Below are 22500 nucleotides of genomic sequence, written 5' to 3' on the forward strand. Positions count from 1 at the left end.
TTTGCTACAGAAACCCTTTTTGTTGCAGGGAAATACATATTGTTCTTACACTTTTAAAAAATTCAGCTTGCTTGAGGAGTTGCAATGTAATATAGGATCCAAACACATGATTAACAAAATATGTTTTGCCTATTTTTCTGTGATATGTAACAATGTGGGATAATTTCTTAAGGGACAGTGAATATGCTTCATGTATCTTCATTTTCTCAGTACAGATTTTTTTTTAAATTACAGAAGCCCCAATTTGCAGAACAATGGAAGATTCTGGGTGTCAGAATAGCCTTATTTAAAATAAATAAAATATTCTAGAGAATCTGTAGGTACCTCAGCTGTTGGCTCTTGCTACTGATTGAACCCTGTTCTGCAGTTACATGGTCATATAGATGGCCTCCTGTGATAAACAGGCTAATGTGAATCATATTTTAATATAAAATAGGGAAAAATGACATTTTGTTTGTGAATTAACTCTGGTTTGGTAGTTGTGCTTATTAAAAAAGGTCTATAAGTAAAGCACTTAACTCAAAAAAAAAAATACCTTGTTCCTTAAAGAAGTCCTGTTCCCATGAATTTGCATGTGCTAAAGGTGTTTGAACATAAGCATAACCTTAGGTAAGACAAAAATGTCAAACATCTGCTTCAAAAGAGGATTCATACACTCTACAAAGACTCAGTGGGACTTAAATTTCTAAATCTTTGGGAGCAATGCTTAGTGATAAGGAATTCTCCAAACACCTGGCACCTTATGCAGGTGACTGTCCTTGTAAGTCCAAGGAGTTCCATGTGTCCCCAGGACCTCTTTCTGCTCACGTCCAGAGCTTCCAGGTTTTGAGTGATGGACCTCAGGGCTGAATGCAGGATTTGGGAGCTCAGCCAGATGCATAATAGATATTGCAAGTCTCCAGTCTTAGATGAGTGCTGTATTGGATGTAGGTAGAAGTGCTTGTTTAATCAGGACTGTGGCACTCTAGGAAATTCTAGCGTGATCATATATGTAATTCATTTTGCTTCTGTTCAGCATTTGTGAGTCCTGTATATTAGCCAATTGTGAAATATTTGGAAAACACATCATTGAAAGTAACATTTCACGTTTGTATTTTCCCCTAAGTGTATTTAACTGTTAATGAAAGCCATGGGACTGAAAGCTGTTGAGACAGAAATCTTATTCAGGAGACTGGAGCTGTAGTGCTCTCTGACTCATTTGATCCTCCCATGTCTCCTCTGGGATTCAACCATTTTTAAAAGGAATTACAGATAGCAGTAGAAGAATAGCTTTGTCACTGACTATTCATTCCATGGTGTTTCAACATAGGGCACAGATTAATGTAATTTATTGTGTTGAATTTTGTTTTCTGGACATCTGTTCAATATACCCAAACTCCTCCTGTATAAGACTCTGAGGAGCCATCATTTGGTAGCAGCTAGAAAATGTTGGGCTAGATATTCACTGGTGACTTGGAGGTATAACTCTTTATGCACTGGATCTCCAGTGCCCTGAGCTATCCAATTGTCTGTGTCAAATAACCCCAATGTGCCTTGTGTCAAATATTACTGATGTTACTATTGACACTGTGTCAAAAAATGTCATACCCAATGTCTGTCACTGAAGAATGGTGGCAGAGTCAAAATTTGACAAAAACCACTTAAGGACAGATAATGGAAGTAATGTGGATCTCTCTCGTTCCTCTGACAGGGAACTACGTAAATTGTGAGTGTCTCTTCAAATTTTCTTATGCAGACCACATTTTGTGTTGTATACTTCTAGCTGCAGAGATTTTAGATTTGAACTTCTTAAAAATATTGGTAAACAGGGGAAGTTATTAAAAATAAGCTTAAAATGACTCAAGTTAGCAGGCACAGCTGCAGCTGCTGTAGACCAGCTCCATGGAAGGAGATGGCTTCAAATGTGCAAGTGCAGTGAGGTCAGAGACACTGAGCTGTGAGGAGCACAGTGGAGAAAACAGATTTGGTTACTGTCATTAAACTTCCCTATATTGCCTATATTGTAGGAAAAAAAGTATATTTTAAGGTGTTAAATTTTTCTGAAATTTGAAACTCATGATCTTATATTATGTGATATTCCTTGGTTTTATGAGAAGGTGTAATGGTTACTTTTTCCTTAAACTTTTCTCAATGGCTTGATGAGGTTAATTGCTCTGGTTCTTCTTATAGTGTTCTAAAACTCTGAGGGTGAGATCTCTTACCTGTGTGAATGTCACTAAAAAATACTTTAAACTGTCTCCAGAGACACATTTTCAAGCTCTTTTGCGTATGGGAGTTTTGGGATAATTTAAAATACCCCAATGCTGATTTGTCAATTAATTTCTTTTGTTTTATTAAGGATTTGAGTATTTTGCCTTTAGTTAGTAGTATCTCTTGAGTCTCTCTGGCTCACGAAATTAAGGTCTTTATCAACCTTCACCTTCAGAGGCAGCATCAGGAAGTTCTGCTGTTCACAGATTGGACTGTGAGCAGCAGCATCTGGCAAGAGTTTGGCTTTGAGCAGACACCTTTAGCAATTCCAAAGTACTCCTGTTAAGTTGTAGTAGTAATAAAAATAAAATTATAGCAGACTGTAAAGCAACATTCTCCTCTGCTCCTAAGCAGCTGCCCACAGTTTTCTCAAGCAGATGCCTCATGTTGCCCTCAAAGCCTCTGGACTCGTGTGAAGGAATGTCTGCTTGTGCTGTCCAGGCAGTTGGTGAGATTTGTTAGTGCCACGAGGTCAGATCTTCCCAAGCAGTAGAGAAATGCTCAGAGACAGAGCTTCTTGATGTATCTGTCAGAAGGCTGACAAGTCGTGAGCTGGTTTGGTTTTGCACAGCTTTTCAGGAAGGGAAGGAGTTGGATGCAGACAGTAAACATCCTAATGTCTGGGTCAACACACAGAATCAAACACTGCTAGGCTGCTGTGAGAGAGTACCTGCCCTGTGCTCTAGCTGAACTGGCTGCTGCTCAAAACCCCAGTGCATTGGGACTGTGAATCACCCAGTGCTGGACTCCTGGATGGGCTCTTAGATATAATAATTTTTTTTTTAATAAATTCTGTGAATTTTTAATCCATACTAAAATGCTTTTTCTGAAACATCTTTGCCTGAAATGCAATGAAAAATAGAAAATAGATCATGAATAAAAGCTGGGATGCAGGAAGAATAAAATCCTTCAGTAGAAATAGGAAGGTAACAAAAACATAGAGGCAATGCATTTGCCTAATTGTCAGCATAACTGCATGTAACAAACAAGGAATAAATCACTTTTTTGGCTTCATTATGTTAAATTTAAAAATCCAGTCTTGGGCATTTTACCTCTGAAATATACAGTATTTTCAAGTTCAGTGCTGCCAACATTTCTCAAATAAGTGAAATGGCTCAGGTGATATTTAAGATGATTTTGTGTATGATGAATGGCTCATTTACCATCTTACATTTAAACTCAGAGCACATTGAAATGTGTATTTGAAAGTCTGAATGAGTACATCTGGACCCACAGGCAGGTTGTCTTCAAAACAGTAAACAAGAATCTTTCAAAGTTTTTAGGAGAACTTTTTGTAATCTAGATCCTGTACCTGACAGACTCCTTCCCACTCACAGGCCTTCATTGCTTTGAGTGTTCCATGTTCCCTCTACTGCAAGTGACATCATCTCCTAGGGTTCTCAATTTTTATATTTTTTTCAAATTGATATTGCCAATTTTGAATTAATAAATAAAATAGAAGCTTTTTTTCCTAACATAGTCTTGCCCTCCAAAGTGAGAAGCAGAGGAAAGAAAGGAAGGAGCTCAGCTCAACCTCTGTAGATCTCCAATCTGAGTCATGGGATGGAACTGAAAGGAGAGAGTATTCTTTTCATCCTTTACAAATTCCAGATATTAAGAAGTTTTGTTTCATTGGCCAGAATTGCTCGAGCTGTTCTGTTTGAACAAATAATATATACTTTGAGATTCCTGAACTCTTTTCCTTTTGACATTCATGTGCAGTGATGAAGTTGTAGATTAAACGCTTGCTCCAATTAAAAAAGGGAAAAGGACAACAAAAGGGGGAACTCCAGCAGGAGTGGGTGAGTGAATGTGCTCTGCCAGAATCAGTGAGCCCATGCTCAGGATATTCACTTATCATGTGTAAAGCTAAATCCCTGATCTACCTTTTCAGAGCCAGGCATGAATGTAAGCCTCTTCCATTCAAGAGGAATTTCCTTATTTCATCCCCCTATAAGTTTCCTGTGGGTCCTTTGTTTCCCTTTTTCTTTTTTTTCCTCACCACTACTTTTATGCAATCCTGGTAATGCTGATTTGTTCTATTCATTGTAGGGCCTTCTGCATCTGCCTGCCCTCTCTAGCAAAGACATGAATTCTGAATTTCTAGTAATTCTAAAAACATTAATTCACATAGAAATAGTAAATAGCTGCGCTTCATGTTTGACAAAACACTTAACATGGTCAAGTAAGATGGTTAAGTTTGTTTAATACACAAATATAGTATGTTTTTATCAATTTAGTTTAAAACTCTCTTCCTCCTATTTAGCAGTTTGCTAATGAGAATACCTGTATAACAGTAATACTTTAATGGTATTTACTAATATAAATATTTGTTTTCTAGAAGCAATGTTACACAAAATTCCTGAACAGCAGTCTAAGCAACTGCTGGAATGTTTGAGGTAAGAAACCTGACCTTTGGGGAGGATCAACATCAGGAAAACAGAGTTTCCACTGTTTGTGACTTGTGTCCATAGTGAAGGGGCTTGGAATGGCAGGAAAGTGACCAACATACACTATGTCATGGCTGAGCCCCAATGGAAAGTTCTTGTCATTTATAATGATACTGGTAAAAGAAAATATTTTGCATGAATTTCAGCATATCCTTGTACACTCAAAACAGGCAGTTTGTCAAGGTCCTTCTGTAACAGATAAGGGAAAATAAATAGAAAGAGACCTTCATTTATACTAAATGTTAGGAATTGCAAAACCTGTGTGGAAAAGAAGAATTTTGAGTCAGATTTGTTTTAACTGCTTGATGAAGTTACATTAGCTGCAGCTTAAAGCAGAACAAAAAAGTCTTCTTTGAGGCATCATCTTTTCCAGATAAATTCTGCTCCTTCTCCCTCAAACTATTTAGTTGCCAGCTATTATTGTCAAGTGCTTGCATTCACCATGCATCACAACATGTCGTGTCCATGTGGCTGCGGTTGATGCTCAAGTGACAGTGCTGGTCTGTAATCAGAGCAGCTCTGGCTGGGGGCACAGATGGCAGACAGCAATGGACACGAGTGAGGGGAAGTTTCACCAGCCCTGCCTCGGCTGGAGGCCTTGTCCAGGTGGTAGACGAGTATCCAGGAGCCTTCTCAAATAGTAAACCCCCCTCTGGTTTATTTTTGCAAGTGCAGGAATTTTTCTGGTGTATTCAGGTGAGTGTTGACATCAGAGTGGGGCAGGAAGAGTCAGGTGGGAACATTCTTTCCAGTTGAGATCTGGAATGGAGATGCATTTTATTTATGATGGCACTTCTCTTATTCTAATTATTATTTTTTTAAGGTTTTCTTTGCAAAGGGTCTTATACTCTTTTTTCTTTTTCTTAGCAAAGTACTCCTACTTAGCTTATTTATTTTTCAGCTTTAAAACATCAGCATTTTATAGATCTGAATTTCACAATGTGAGGATGATTGCTACGTACAATTTGCAAAATTGTGATTAACCAGCCCCTGTTTCGAGTCAGTTCTCCCTAATTCACAAAAGGCTGCCAAGAATAGTCTGCACAAAATTCAGTGTGCAAATTGTAGGGCAGATTTTTAGAGGGCAGTTTAAAGAATGAAGTCCTAAGGGTTTTATCTATATTTATATCTCTTGTTAAACCAAACTCTTATGTAAATGTTACAATCTGTAAATAACAAGCTGAGCCGCTTTCTTAAAGGAAAGATTGCATCCACATTTTTTGAGATTTGGCAAAATTATTAACTTGCACAATAGACTAATATACAAGTATATTTGGAAGCAACTAACGCTAGCCTGTGTCTTCATCTGTATTTTATGGATATTTAAAGGTTTAAGAATACATAGACCTTTCATTTTCATGTAAAAATTGTCTCAAATTGAAAAACACTGCCCTTAGTGATGGCTTGAAAAAAATGGAGATAGCTTTTGTATACTTTTACTTTTTATAGCCATTAATGTTGTAGTAAATCTTGTATTATTGTATACAGTCTAGATTATTCTTCATTCTTTTGCCTTTGGACAGGAAAGAAATTACTGGCTTCCATCAGTGTTATTGGCAATCCCCATATTCTGACATCTGTTCCTTTCTAAACATTTTACCAACCTTGATGAAATGTAGTTTAGTGTTAGAAGCTGACTTGAAGAAAAAATTGGATGATAAAAAAATAACATTGATTAAACACCAGAAGTAATTTACCAATGACTATCAATATTTTGATGGCCATTGCAGTTTATTGCAGAAAAGCTAGACATCTTATAGTAATTTTAATCATATATAAATCTTTGAATTAAACTGAATAAATGAATTCTCATTTTTTAAACAGAAGGATGAGAGACTGATTTTACTCAATTTTAATCAAACTCTTTGAGCTGTAGTCCTGAGAATGTTTGGGGCATATTTTACAGATGCCATGCAATGCACAACTCCCCAAATTAAAAATCTCAATTAATATTATAGGCAGTAGAGATGTCATTTGTGATGTTGTCCTTTCCATGGTGCAACACCACATCTGGATTTGCCTGCTTCAGAGCAGGTGCTGCAGTGGGGAGTCCTGCAGGGCATTCCAAAGGGTCTCTGGTAAACCCCCAGCTTTGTACACCCTCCTTGTTTATTAACTGGGCTTCATTACAATAAAGCAAAGCAATAAAAGACAAGTGTGGTTATTCCCTCTCAGGTGCCAAGCACAGAGCAATTATGGTGTGTCTTCCCCCACTCCTTAGGGTGATGAGCTGCAAGAGGATCCTTGCAAGAGGTTGTTGAGGGTTGGGGCAAAAACAGGGGTGAGTGTTTCATTTCCAAGGACTGGAACAAGTTAATTACACAGAGAAGGAGTAGGTATGAACAATATCTTCTTGGGAAGGGAAGTATGTGGGAAATAAATTGAAAAGGGCTACAGAGTGTGTGTTCTGATATTGTGAAAGGCAGATGTACAAGAGGATGGGAAGGTGTGATTAGATATTTTCAGAAGCACTTAGCAACAGTCTCAGTGGAGCTGTTGAAATTCATGTGATTTACTGTGGACTAGTAACGTTTGGGAGCAGAGTTTGGGCAATGCTAAACTGCAAGTCCATGCCCTGTGCGTGGATCCTCCCTGCAAGGTTTTCTGTGAAGCTGTGATATTTCAGAAGGGTGAGGAAGGCACATTTCCCCAGCACTGTGTGTGTCTATGGATCACTGAGGACAAAAGGAAATTGCAACTCTTGAGGAATTCACTTTGTCACACCAAGATTTTCAAAGGTGGAATTACTCCTCTAGCAATAGGGTCCTAGAGGATTCCCAAGCTAGTTTTTGATTCCCTTACCTTTGAGAGAAACTTGAACCATGGAGGGTTCAAGGTAGTTGCTAGGCTGTTTGAAGTGAAGGGCATTTGAGAGATTTGTTTTCTCCGTTTTACAGAAAATTTTAATTTGAAGGAAAATTTTCCTAACAGACCTCCTTTAGAAGCGTTACATTTATTATGAAAACAGTTTTCCTTTAATTTCCTAAAGGTCATGTATGGTAGGAGTAACTGAATGGTCTAGGTTAGAGAGGTGCATAAACTGACAATTGTTGGATTCTAGTATTCTGTGATTATAATAAAAAAAAATCACACATTTCAGCCAGAGACCTCTCAGCATGTTTTATAAATTTGTTCAAAGATGAATAAATCTACTGTTCCTTGCTGAGGATATTTAGTAGAGAAAGTAAACATTATAGACAAAATGTCAGTTTTCGGAAGTGCATTGTTTTTCTTAAAATGGATTTTTTTTCTTTCTGAAAACCCTGGATTGGATTCAAGTGTGCTTTGTACCTATCAGGAGTAGAGTTTGTTGGTCAGGAGACTGTTCTGGGAAATGGGATGACCCAAGTTCTGATGCATGTCATTCCCAAGCTTGAGTATATGTTATATATATAATCTGTATTATAATCAGTATATATTATCAGAGATAATATATAAAAACAAGAATAAAACAATTTCTGAACTAGACAAAGGAACAGGACTTGGTTCTCCTCTGCTGTAGTGTGTTCCTGTAACCACCAGGAGACGGAGATCTTGACTTTGTCTTCTTCTAACAACCTAAAGGCAGCATCTAAAAATTATTTTAATGCAGCTCTGCAAAACAAACCTTTGGAATGCATTTTAAAAAAATCCACTTTTCTCCCCACCCTCCCGCCCCCTAAAAAAAAAATTGAAGCGACATGAAAGAAAATTGTCATTCTATGGTCACATTTAGTATGTCTCATTCAAGGATGGGGAAAGTGAGAGGAAGATTCAGTTGCTGGCCCTGGTGTCCCCTAAGGCAGCAGCAGCCTGATGCTGTGCCCCGGAGTGCTGACTGCCCAGGGCCATGTTAAGGCAGTGGGTTCCTGCCCTTCCTGTCACACCTGCAGTGCCTGGTGGCCTTCCCTACCCTCTCCCAGCCTCCCTTTAACATATGGTTTCAAAGCTGTTGACGTTCACCTGCTTAGATATCTGTACAAACTACTAGTAGGAACTACATAAATATCTAACAGATGCACGCGCTCACCCTGGGATTAATGCATTCTGGACTCGGACCCGTCAGCATCACACCCCTTCACAAAGGCATTTTATTTTTTCACTTGCTCATGTGGTGTACACCTGTGACATGCTGGCAGTGCACTTGCTTGCAGTGAGAGAGCCCCTCAGGTTCAAAGCTATCCTTATATCTTTGTTCCTTTATGCGTGAACCTTTTGAGGTTTTCTCTTAGTGTTCAAAAGGCTTGAGCGTGGCATTACATCTTTAAAACCTCTTCTGACCCTTTTTTGAATATGCTGAATATAAAAGCAGAAACAAAGCAAGGAGAACTAGATAAATAGATGCAGGGAGACATCATAAGGAAAAAAAGAGCTCCCGAGCTTGCCAATATTACTTCATGTTTTTTATTGCAAACCTGTAAACTAACAATAGCCCACCACCTCACACAGCTGGGTGTGTGAATTGAAGGTGTGCTGAATGTGTGGGTTTTCCAAATGGAGCACAATAACAGCAACACCTGTGCTAAACCACTCTGCATTGATTTTAGTTTTTTACAATATTTGCAGTCCTCTTTTTAGAAGTCTGTGTAGGGGGAAAAAAAAAGAGGGCTTGTTAGCTTTAGTTTCAGTTTTAGGACTTATCTCTCAAGGTTTGGTAGATCTGTTAGAAAATCATGTGGATTTACATGTACCAAACCAAATCTAGGATTGAGTCTTAAAACAGAGGAGAGATTGTTAATTCTCTGGATTCAGCTTTGCTAATGTAGATTGGCTTTGGCTAACAGGCTCCTTGCAGCTCAGTCCTAGTTTGCTTGGTTGGCTAGTTGATTTTTTAAAATTTTTTTTAAATTCGGCAGCCAATGTTTCAATAGCCAGTTACAGCAACAAAATGGTTAAGAAAAATACTAATAGTCTGTAAGTGTATATCTTAAGGCACATCACTGATTTAAAATTATTAATATTCAATAATTCATGGTTGTTTAATGAAATGACATATCAAATCAGAAAAAGTAGAAGGGAGAAATTTCTGTAACTTAATTCTCATCGCTGTGGACCCACAGAGTCACCAGCACTGCTATTATTGTCTGGTATCATAGATTAGGTTTAGTGTTACGTTTAATGTTAAATTTCAAGCCTAAAAACAAAATGCTTTTCACTGCCAAAAATTTACTGTAACATTCTGGGCTATGAATCTGAGCACTATAAAGATGGGCTTCATTGGTAAAATCCAAGCATACCTTTTTGGTCACTTTGTCAGCAGTATAAATGGGTCCAAGGGTTGCTCAAAGGGCTAGTTAACCTTTTCTCCTTTAACAACAGCTGAATTTGAGGTTCTTTTTCACCTAAGTACCTACCAATTTATGTCCGTAATTCCTATTAATTCTGAGTCGCTCTTTCTTACACTGTTGTTACTTGAAATGGAAAATATTGGTTACAGTCCAAGAGAAAAATTTATAGCCTGTCATTGTAGCCTTGTGCTATTTCAATATAATAATACAAATGCATTCTCTCTTTGTGATAAGTGTATTTTTCCTTTTACTTTCTCATGTGATGTTCAAACCCTTTCCAGACTTACTTTGTCTCTATGATCCCAGAGATTATAAATGCTCAAGGAGCCTTTAAAGACATTTGTTACCCTTTAAAGCAAGGGAAGCAGACTCTCTTGTTCTCTGTCACACTCAGGCTGGGGCTGCAGGAGGCAATTTTCATCTTGCATAGCTAAAAGTTGGGGCTTGTAGTACTTCTCTGTTAGGTCACCTTATAACCTCGTGGATATCATCCTACATTTTCTATGGGAAATAGAGCATCCTCCAATGTTAAGGAAGGTAGAGAAAGTTTTCTGGGCCCAATCAAGTTCCTGTTGATGTGTTTAGTGAGACAGAGATGGAGCTTAGGAACACAGAAGTGCTGCTTGTTTTAGAAGTGAGAAGGAGACCCACTGGACAAAATTTTCTTTCCAGTAATCAAGGGAAGATGGGAGTCTCACAGCAGTAATGCGGACTCCTCTAATTACCACTTCCAAGTTATTAGCATCTGGAGCCCTTTTTCCCTTTCCTATCTAGCAATTACAGAGCGGGATAGATTAGTGTGTTGCAGAAGCTGTAGAGTGGACTAAGTTTCTCTCTGTCGGCACTAGGTTGTTTGCTGAAATTGATACTTTTAGCTGAAATCCAGGCTTTTTACCTGCCCTCGAATCCCAGGTTGTTCTCTTCATAGATAATGTATTCAGGGACCATGCAAATTATTTATTTACTTCTCTGCTCCCTGCCCCCACCAGAGAAAAAGAAACATCTTAAAAAGCCAAAGAAAACCAGTCAGACACATGTTTTGCACATGAAGAATCACGTCTATAGTAAAATGGGATCCATATGTGTGTTTTGGATGTGAGCATCAATGCTCACTTTAGCTTTGCCCACATGCCAGGGCATATGCACTGCTGCCGAAAGCTCAGAATTTTCTTGCTAAATCACACACAAAATTTGACCTTGAGGTTGCATTAATGTCATAAGTTCATAGTTTTCTGTTGTTTCTTTCTCCATGTATAGCGTCCTTTGTTTATAACTCAAATCCTCTCAAGATTAAACTTTAAAAAGACTCTGTGATTTAATGGACTTAGGATCAGATTCTAACCTCCAGCGTGAAACAAGCCTGACTGTAGCACTCAATAGCAATAAAGGATTGTTTGCAGTTGTGAAGCAATGACCGCCAAACACTATTCAGAAAAAAGATGCTGGGACTAATTTTTGCATGGATAAAATATTCAGATGAATGTTAAAAAACTGCGTAACAATAGACGGTGACATACACAAAGGCTAAAAGAGAAATTACTATCATTCCAACATAGCACTGCACTAATTATGTTCTTTTCCCCACCACCATAAATATCTTAGCTTCAAGTTAGCATATTTCTTTATATAAAGTTTTTTTCTATCGTGTGCATATGTCCTGCAGAAGGATCTGGACAGTTTGAAAACTGTCCTGCTTAAATCTGTTTGCAGTTTTAAAATTTATAGAGATAATTGACTTTTCAGTTCATCTTCCAAGTTTTGGACTTGTTTATGCATATGCATTAATTTTATTCCTTCCTTTCACTTTCCCCCGAATGAGAACTATCTTGTAAGTTTAAGATCAGATCCTTGCTGTTGCTCAGGTACTTTGTACTCCTCTGGTAGTGGAAAACATTTGTGACTTCCCTGGTCTCCAGAGTATTTGAAATGCTTTCTCTCAGAAAATCCTCAGCAAGTGGCAGCACCAGTATCCCATCCTGTTTTTCTCTTTGAGGATTTTCTTGGAGCAGGGGGGAACAACCTGTGACTCTGTGATTAGTTGCTGGTCTGGTGAAACATGGTGAATTGACGAGGGAGCAGTTCTGAAGCTGCGGTACTGTACACTAAGTTGTTAGTGGGAAATCTGAAAATTATTTTGGAGCCAAGTGCTAGCAAATATCAGTTATTTTCAGTGAATAGGAAATGAGATTAAGATTTTAAATATGGAAATATCCCTCGTCTTTCTGCACAGAGTTTAGCTGTTTTGGGGTACTAAAGCCGTGTAACGTAAATAAAGCAAATTTCAAAGTCAGTAATGCTCCAAGCAAACGGGGGTTAAGGAGAGGAGAGATGCTTTGGGGGTATTTATTTATTTTCTTCATTTTCTATTCTTGACATAATGATCTTGATCCTGAAAGATATAGCAAACTTCTTATTACTAACACTTTGGTATATAGTAACTTTTGAAACTTCCTATTGGGGTTAGGTGATCAATTATTTTGTAAAGAAAACAGGGGGTTTTTTTCAAAAGCTGTGTTTTATTTTCATTTATAAATTATCTCCACATCAGTCTTCAATTTGGAATCTTGAATTGGCCACATATGCACATTGACTTGCATGTAAAAGATCTGTGACAGCAGACACATGAAGTTTCCATACCATAATTATTCTCAGTATCAGGCTCCCAGTCCTTGAGAGACCTGGAAAATCTACAGTAAAAAGCAGTTTGAATTTACCTATGGGAATCAGAACTCAGCTCAGGTTATTATATCATCAATGAAAGTATTTTTTAAAAAAGGAAAGGCAGTGCCTTTAACTTCCTATCATCTTACCTCTGTATTAGAGAGCAGTTTCTTAGAACAGTAGACCCACAGAAGGAATGCCATCAGCTGGAAATCTGGTCCATGCGAGTGTTTTCGTGAGTCGTTCGTGCATCTTCCCCGAAATGTTCTTGTTAAGTTTGGTGGTTTAACAATCATCTCTCAAATTCTTCTGTGGAATGTATATTCCCCTCATCTGTTGCATAAGAAAGCCATATGAAGATAAGAGGGTTTTGATTTTTCAGAGGGGAAATGGTTAAGCTGATTTTACTGAAGGGCTATTGCTCACTGAAAGTACATGTATAAAATACATAGAAATAGCTTCGTTTCCTATCAGGTGACCTGAATATCTTATATATATGTTATTAAAGGAATAGATACATTCTTTTTGTCAGTAAATTGATCTTTAAAAACTTCTCACGACTCCATAGGAAATCTACACTTATATACCTTCAGTAATAATCTTTGCAGCAACAGTAGATCCCAGAGAATTTCATGGGACTGGGCAGCATGTCAGGACTATAACTGTAAAAAGCACCTGAAAATAAGGCTGGAGATCAGTCCAGGTAACTTTTCACTTGGCCAAAAGAAAAAGGTAATATGATGGCTGCTCAACAGCCAGATCTCATGAGAGCCTCAGGTGGGAGTTCCTTTCCTTCTGATGAGGATGTGGTGTCTTGTGATGGCATTACAGATAAATTCACAGAGATTTCTTTAGAAGTACAAACACCAGTGCTTGCATGAACTCCCACATGAAACCTTGGTCTCCTACCCTCCTTTAGATGGTAAGTGCCACACTGTGAGGCCGCAGGACTTCTCTGGCAGTTCACAGACCCCCACAGTTGTGCCGTGCAGCCCCAGTGCTGCAGAGGTGAACCGGAGCCGTCGGAGGACGACATCAGCAAATCAGTGGCTAATAAAGACAGGCAGCAACAGCAGCAGCAGTGTTGGCCTTCTCCACAGCAGGGTACCACAGATGTTTCAGATAACAAAGTGAGCTTCGCTGACAGAACATGTGTGTAATATATAAAATAATGGGAACCGAAAGAGGGGGGAAAAAAAGAGGCCACTCCAATCCACCCGTGTAAAAATGTTTTTTATTTATAAGTGAGCAGCTGAATACGAATGTTGTCTGCTTCCATAGAAGTAAAAAATAGCAGGCTGATGTGGATGAGAGACTTCAGATGGTTTCTAGCAAAATAGACTGCATTGAAATCTCTTTCTTGTCCCTAGGGTGGGTCCAGACCTACAGCTGGGGAAAATCCATGCAATTTTATTTTCTAGCAATTATACTTTTTTACCTCCTGTGATGATATGTCTGTGCTGTGGTTGGAGGGCGGGCAGGGGGGGATCATGGCCAAAGTTTTCTGTGTAACACTGGAATACTGGACAGTTTTTGGACAGGACAGGCTTTACCAAATAGTTGCTGCACTGAGGAGTTTTGCAGGGCGGACCTGGAGAAGCAGGAATATGCGGTGATGATCCACAACTACCTGGGAAAAAACCCCCATGAGCAGCTCTCAAGTAAGATAATTAGCTGTGAACTCGAAGAATTACAGCAGAAATCCCTGTTTTTATGATATAATAGGCTTAACCTCTACTGTTGAAGTGTCCCAAAGTAATAAGATCAACCTCATAGTTGAGGAATCCTTGGGTGAAGGAGACTACCACAATTCTCTTCTGCACTGGTCCCAAGGGCATGGACAAGGAGCATGAGTGGGGCACCCTAGAAATGGCTGGGTCACACAGTGCCCCGGTATCTGGTGAGTGGTAGCACCACGTAAGGACCCTGTATTGACTCTGTGTGTGGCCTGCTGGGTAAAAGTTTGCAGACAGGCCAGGAAAATAGCCTGGTCATCCCCTTCCACGTGCCTTCTCCCTGTCTGTACTGCATGGCCAGCGTTCAAACACCACGAGCGAGAGCTCCCAGGGGTGTGCAAGTTGTTAGCCTGCTTTTGAAGAGTCACAGACAGTGGGATTCAGCAGGATGGAGCAGGAAGCTCCTATCAGAGGCTAATAAATGTTTCCTTGTAAAATGGGGAGATGCTTATGTGAGTCCAGATATAAAGTGAAAGTAAGACAGCCCTCAGAGGAATTAGTGAGGTAATAAATGTACTTACTAGGGCAGTGTGTGCCAGAGCAAGACAGAAATGGGCTAAAACCAGAAGAAAATTAGAACCTCAAGTGCAAGCTGAAGCTCAGTGGTCAGATGAAATTCAGCCCTTTCCTCTGAGAAGAGTATCTGCCCTGACTCGATTATCTGGGATTGGCGTGGCCAATGAGAAGAACAACAGTGCAGGATTTCTGCCATATGTCCTGCTTTAAGCAGTAAGACATGAACACAGAGTATGGCAACCAGCTGAAAGAGGATTTGGCTCTCAGCATATGCATATTTTATGTACAGATTGTGCTGTTGCAACTCCACCACCTCAATGGCTCAGAGTCTGTTGGTGTGTCAGATTATTGTGGCGTGTGGCTCAGCATCACAGGGGGGCTGAAATCCTTTGGGACTGCCTGTGGGATCTGTGGTTTGGCCCAGCCCAGTACTCCTCTGTGTGTACAGAATGGAGTCATCTAAACTGGGAGAGGTGAGGGCAGGCAATCCCTCACAGTAAAATCAACATGAAATCAGAGGTGGATGGCCTGCAGTACATGTTTCTGTGGCCAAAATGTAACTACAGGTTAGGTAAATTGCTCTGAAGTTCTTGTGGCTATATATGTGTTGTGGTCAGCTTATCAAGATTTATAATTTTAGCATTTCTCTAAAGCCAGCTGTGCAAAAGCAGGACTTCTATAATGTATTCTCTAACTGAAGAAAGTAAAAAAAATCCTGATTTTTTTTTTTTTTTTTAAATTAAAGCATTTTTCCCCTCTTTCCCCTCTTATAATTGAGATCCACCTTGAACATGCCAAGGTCAGAATTCAAGACACAGAATATGCTCATGAAGCTGCCCAACAAGATACCTTTATTCAGCCAAATTGGAAAACTTGTGTGTAACTCAAAAGATCAGAATAGAGTCCTTATTGAGCAAGGTTAGGAGGGATAGAAACAATCGGCTTATATAGAGTATTTTTACTTCATAGGAATGTGGTTCTGATTGCTGAAAATGTATCCTTTGCATGAAGTACAAGCATAATCCTATGCCTACTTTGCCCTTTGAGTAAAAGTATGCTTAATAGCAATTTCAGGGAAAAAAAATCTATTTAAAGCCTGTTGAGCAGAATATCCACTTATAGAGGGAAGCTATAAGTGAATAATGTTAATGGAGTTCTGTTTTGTAAAATGCATAGGACAACTAATAGAATCAAGCTCCTATAACGGTGAATGATTGAATTACATTTAAGAGAGTACCTAATTTATGACCTTTAAAGATAGTTTTAGAGCTGTCTGTTTTTGTAAATCCTAGACCACCTTCATCCAAAAGTTTTTAGAAATCTCATGTCTATTATGGTCAGAGGACCTTTTGTGCTATTGTACGTCAGTAGTTCCATTAAAACATTTAAGTAGGCTAATTACTAAAAGGAAAAAAAAATGCTTTCTGGAGAAAATTATTATACCTGTTTATTAGTGTAGGAGAAGTTTTTAATCTGGGAGTAAATTTTGAATGATAGCAATGAACAATGACCTGACCCAGGACCTCCTCAGAAAAAGAAATTAAGCCTTATAAACATGAGCCCTGTAAATACCAATTATTGAGCCTTTTTTCCTCAAAACAGTAGATTTTTAAAAAGTAGAAATTTGTGCATAACTTCCACCAATCAGTGGCATGTTACGTAGAGGAACATGAAGTTTTATACTCATTTTTTTTCCTCCCATTTATTTTTACAGTATGTGTTTGTTTTATTGCTGTGAAACTCTGATTCAGTGTTATTTTGCGCAAAGGAAATCCTCAAATTTACTGCACACTTCATTAAAACTGTTTGTACTTTTATCAATTTTAAAGAGGCTGCTCTTGCAGTCATTTGATGCTGGTTTTGCCTTGCACTGTTCAGGAAAGTCATGTGAATTTGAGAACCCTTCCATGTAGCATTGGAATGTATACAGAGATTCTGTGTAGGAATATCCTTCCATAACTCTCTGTTAAGTTTTACATCATTCCTTGAAACTTTCTGCAGTTTTGTCTGCTTTTGTGCCAGAGGGTTCTGCCCGCTGTGGTGTCATTCATTGCTCATCCTGAAAGAAGGCAGAGAACAAAGGTGGAGTAAGCTGCTAATCTTCTGGATCAGCCAGATGTTATTCGGTGGTAGATGGGAATTTAAGGCACCGATCCTTAAGGGCAAGAGGTGCAGGAAAGGGGCTGTGAGGCTGCCAGAAGCAGTCACTTCCTTGTCACACCCCACTTGCCAGAGTGCTGGTGCGTCATGTTGCCTTAAATGTGGCTTCTGCCTGCTGGGGTGAATGGAGCTCTCTGTGGAGCATCACATTTCCAGAGAGCTGAAAATGGAACTGGCTACTTAAAGAATGCAATAATTCAATTTTTTTTTTTTTTTTTTTGAAGATCAGTGTAGCAAAGGAAGACCCCGGCACTTTATAGGTCCTGCTTGTTCACTATGAAAACTCAGTGCTGTAGCTCTGAAGTTCCTGTTGAGGTAATCTCCGAATTCTTCCTGCTGCAGAATCAGAGCCAAAAGGGCTGGGCTGCATGTGTATAGCTAAGGAACGGCCTAGAAAAAGGTTGTGAGATTTCTGTGGCTGATCATACTTATGGTTCTGTACTTTACAATGTAAAGTAAAAAATGTATTGTTTTACAGAGAAGCTCCATTATAGGTCAGGCCTTTTCTTAACCAGCCACTTGAGAGTGGCCCCACTTGACTCCCAACACAATTTACTCTGACCGTTAGTTAAGGACTGCTTCTGCTCTGTCTGTGGTGTTCCCAGCTCCATATGGTGGTAGCTTAAGGCTGATCTAAGAGTAAACAAGAAGTGCAGGGTTTTGGTCACACAAAGGTGTGGGACTCAGTCTATAAAATTAGAGAAGAGATTAAATGCAGGGGAAATACTCTATTTCACACCAAATATGCCAGGAATCAGAGGTTATGTCTCACCTCTTTTTGTCATGCTTGTTGGTTCATTATTCTAAAGTAAAACTGTTTTTTGGAGGGATTTTTTTCTTATTTTATGTCTGCTTTTCTGAAAATGAGGTTCCTGCACTATACTATATGTTCAGTATTCACAACAAGGAGAGATTCTGGCTTTGGCCCAAACTGCTGACAGTCTTGATACTTTTACAGCAAACATCTCTGGAGCACTGAGGAAGATTTTTGGAGGATGAGAGGGAATGTCAGGCTAAAGTACCGTAAATAATTTATAGTCCTCAGATAATTGTCCTGTGACAGCTCCCAGTGCTTCCAGTTTCTTCCTACCACCCCTATTTTCAGCTATCAGTTATAGAATCTTGACTTAATATTGCTAATTGCATAGTAAACAGAACAATATTGTTTGCCCCAAGACAGATTACCATTTCTCATTACAGAATTCACATAGACCACAAATCATTGATACCATCTCCACCAGTTATAATAAAGTTTATCTTCAATCTGATAAAAAGCATGTACTGAATAATAACTGTTGCTCTTATTGTAAGTGGTTTAAAAACACTCTTTTTTAAAAGCTGGGTAGTTCACTGAAGTTGCAATTCTGCATTTGCCCTAGCCAAGAGAGGTGAGGGTTGGGGACAGAAATGGTCAGATTTCCGAGCATGACTCTGTGGGTGCAATGTATGTGGTGGCACTTGACAGCTGATGAACCTCTTACTGTTATCACAGTCAACTAAATACAGTCAGTCCCAATTTGCCTGCATTTATCTGTATTTGTACTTGAACCCATTGTTCACTGTGTTATGGATTTGCATCTTTAGCTTATTTAGAGAGAATTAAAGTGCACTGGGTGCTGTAAGAAGGTTTATCTCTTCAGTTCAAATTGTAGAGATCCTCGATGGTCTGGAGGTTTTTGCCTCAGTCCCAGTATGAGCACTTGCACCTGCAGCAGTGCAAGGACAGGTACTAAATTTTTATGGAAAACTGCCTGAAAAAACAGGTTTATTTTATTTATCTCCCACCGCTATTTATGCACACCCATAGATGAAGGTGAAATAATTTAGTATGACACAATCCACCAGAATCTATAAAGGGAATAGCATGGCAGAAGTATGGATACTGTAATACTTTTCAGATTATTTACAAAGGTAGAAATCTTCCAGTAGTGCATTTCAGTCTGCCCTGGTGAATTTAGATACTTCTTGGGGAGGTTAATCTTTTAGCCCTAGATGTTTTTATGTCATATATGCTGAGATGGAAACATTTGCATCATTGTGCATTATTTTGAACAGGATTGGCCCAAATGTTAGCTGACTTTTGCATTTTGCTACCTCTTTTCATTGAGATGAGGCTCAGCCAGCAAGTTCTGCTCTAAATACAAACTTCCTCAAAGCCTAGCTCTGCTCCTGAATCAGGGAAGTGCCAGTTCGGTGAGAAGTCCTAAAATTTGGAGCCAGTTTTAAAGTTTAGTGGCTTCATAAAACAACTGAAAATATTGTGCACGTCCATCAGGGTTTGGATCGGGGTGTGTGAAGTTGTGATTGAATCAGGTTCTAGTGTAACTCTGTGGGGAAGCAGGGATTCTGAAGGATTCTTTCAGAGTTGAACCCCAAACTCATTAAAATATTACAATAAAGTAATTAATGCACATGGCCACTAGACACTCTTAAAATGTAAATTTCACAGCTGTAAGAAATTAGATTTGTTTAAAAATAACAGAAGGCTCAAGTACAAATTACGGAGTAAAAGCCTATAAAATTTCAAACTTGGTTTTAAGGCACAGGCTTTTTTTTTACTAGCTCATTTACTTCGGCACTAGTGTTCAGAAACTGAATTCCTTGTCTGCCTTTTGCCTCTGAAGCTGTAGTTAGGTACCAGTGCAGAACTGATTAGCTTGGAAAGTTTTCTTTATCAGAAGGTTGGACTTGGAGGCAAAATTTGCAAGGAGCCTGTGCCCCAGTTGAAGCCCATCTTGTGTTCAGGAGGTGCAGGGAGAGTTCCCTGAGTGCTGTGAGTTGTTTGCACAGCTGGGAGGATAGAGAGGAGCAGTTGTTGGAAATGCTGCTTTTTCTCTGCACATGTGTTTTGGCTGGCATTAGCAGAACATGACCTCTAGAAAATACTCAAAGTGGTCAATGCCCTCAAATCGTTCTGTGCCACAGAGGCCAAGAAAATTAAAGTCACTTCAGGGTTCAGAAGTGATGGAGCCAACTGGATTTTTCAAAGGACGTAACATCTATCTTTACAGTTCAAAGGCCTAATTCCAGATTCTCCAACACTTTCTCACCCGTTGGTGTTTACAAACATGGCCCTGACTGTAATGCAAGAAAAGACTTTGGCTAGGAAATGTCCAGCAGTGTATTTCAGTCCGTTTACATTTGATGCAAGGCTGAAATACAGGGCTCCACCATGGCCCTGGAACACCAGCTTCAGCAGAGTACTGAAATGGCTGAAGGAAGGCATTCCAGTCAGAATATGTTCCAGATGAATCCTGTTGGAGATCCATTTCTAAATGTATGCTACGTGCCTAACTATTAAAAAGTTCAGATTATGACCCCTCTAATGTTATTTTAATGCTAGTTTTAAAATGTAATTATAAATCAAATTGCATTTGAGATCTGAAGCTGACAGTAGTGAGCTGGAACACTCTAAGAGCTGCTTTAAAAATAACCCCTCTCAAACTTTATTACTGGTTTCAGAAAGAGAAGTGCAAGTGGACTGGCCAGATTCATCCATGCTGCTCCCATCAGCAGACAGGACAACTTGCTAAGTGCCAGTTGTGTTCTGGTTTACAGAGACATAACATGGGAGCTTTTATCTTTATTTGGAGATTGCATTTCCAGAGTTTGAGTTTCTTTCTTGCAGCTTAAGCAGAAGACAAGCTCTTTTAAATGGCATTTCCTCCTTTCTTTTCTCATTCTTTACCATAATGAATTTCTCTGAAGATTCAGACTTCTACAACAGTACAGTAACCAAAAAGTTGAGGACACCAGACCGTTTTTTGGCAAGTGCAAAATATTGGGGCAACTCAAGCAATCACAAGGATGAAATGCACTAAGTGACTGCTGTGCTGGTCAATGGTATCTCGTGAATGTAGTTGAAAAAAAGGGCTAGAAAAGATACCAGAAGGACAGAGCTGAGAAATGCAAGCATTCAGCAGGGTTGAAATGTTCTGTTCAAATAACGGCTATAATGATTTTGGTAACTACATATTTCTTTTTCCCCCCTTTTAGTAAATGTAAATGTTTGCATTAGATACTCCTGTAACTTGCCTAAAAATTAACTAAGCCACAAAGACAGTGCTTTAGAAACTATAGGCTTTGAATTTCCATTTATATAGGTGTAGTTTAGGGGGGAGGAAGGGAGGGAAGAATAACTGGATAGGAAGATCTGAACTAACAAGTCATAGTGACTCCTTAGGTACATTTTGGATTTTTTCTTTTCTTGTGAGTGTGGAAAGTATTTATTCAGTAGCTGCTTACAGAACTCTTCAGTGAATAATGCATTTTAAAAATCTTTATTCGTAGAGTTTTTTATTTAGATTATTTATAAATTTATAGTCATAGCTGGTTACCTAAATCATGTTATTTCTTCTGTTCCCTGATTGCATGAGTTACGTATTTACTTGATTCAATACACAATGTAAATTGTGAGCGTTACAGCTGAACATACATCTCAGAATTTTTGTTTGGTTGCTCAGTTACATAAATCAGCCAGTTAGAAGAGGGAGGAGACATACCACGTGATCTACTTAAGCAGCTAATACTTTAAAATTTTGAGATTATATATTTAGAAGTATACATTTTGACCACAGTATGTAGATTATATAAATTGAGTGGTATTATTTCTATTCCTTGATTAATGGTTGATGCTGTTACATCTACAGAATGAATGTCAATTCAAACTTCAATTTGAAATTTGAAGTCAATGAATATTTAAGCATTCATTCTAGATGTTGACTGTGAAGACATGCTAATATTGGTACAGCACATATGCTCCAAATTTTGCAGACAGACAAAACCAGAAAGTGGTTACGTGTTTCTAATGCTGTTAACTTAAAATTTTACTTTGAATTACAATGTTTTATAATATTTACTCAGGTCTCTTTTTTATCCTGTTTTGCAGATGGAGAAACTGAGGCAAAGAGGTTAAAGGATCTCTCCTGAACCCCAGAGTGTGTTGATGTCTGTCCCCACTCCCTAGACATGTGCACAAATTAGTAGACTTCACTGCTCTGGCTGCATCAGGTAAGACATATTGTACATACAAGGTGATCAGTTCTTGAATTGACTGAAATAATTCTCAAATTATTTGAAAGGTGAGAGACTCTCAAATACCTAAGTATAAAATATCTAAATGTATCTATATTCTGGTTGAATCCCTGAAAATCACATGAAACAGACTATATTCGGTTGCAGACATAGAAAAATCAAGGATGCAATGGGTTGTTTACTAGTAACTAAAATGTATCTGTGCATTTGACAAACATCCTTGTGACTAAGATGTTTGTTATTGGACAGTCCATGGTAGCAGAGGAGAGTATGGATATGAAGGAGTACGTTTAGTCTTTGAGTTGTACAGGTTATGTTTGCAGCAGAGTTGCTGCAGCTCTTGCAGACATTGTCCTTTGGAAAGCTCCCAGTGCAGTACCACTGTGCTGAATCTCCTGTTTCTTAGAAAGCATTTTGGCATCTGAA

At 38.8% G+C, this 22500-nt stretch overlaps 1 protein-coding gene across 5 annotated transcripts in view; it reads left to right on the top strand.

Moving 5' to 3' along the window:
• ZNF536 (zinc finger protein 536) overlaps window positions 1–22500 on the top strand; it is a 338513-nt gene that overhangs the window by 80054 nt on the left and 235959 nt on the right. For all 5 annotated transcript variants that reach the window (XM_085071957.1, XM_085071959.1, XM_085071956.1 and 2 more), the window contains one exon: window positions 21929–22050. The gene's annotated coding sequence lies outside the window, so the exon portion shown is untranslated. The remainder of the gene's footprint in view (window positions 1–21928; window positions 22051–22500) is intronic.

The sequence above is a fragment of the Lichenostomus cassidix genome, chromosome 11, assembly GCF_008360975.1.
Source record: "Lichenostomus cassidix isolate B80296 chromosome 11, HeHo_3.0, whole genome shotgun sequence".
NCBI lineage: Eukaryota > Metazoa > Chordata > Aves > Passeriformes > Meliphagidae > Lichenostomus > Lichenostomus cassidix.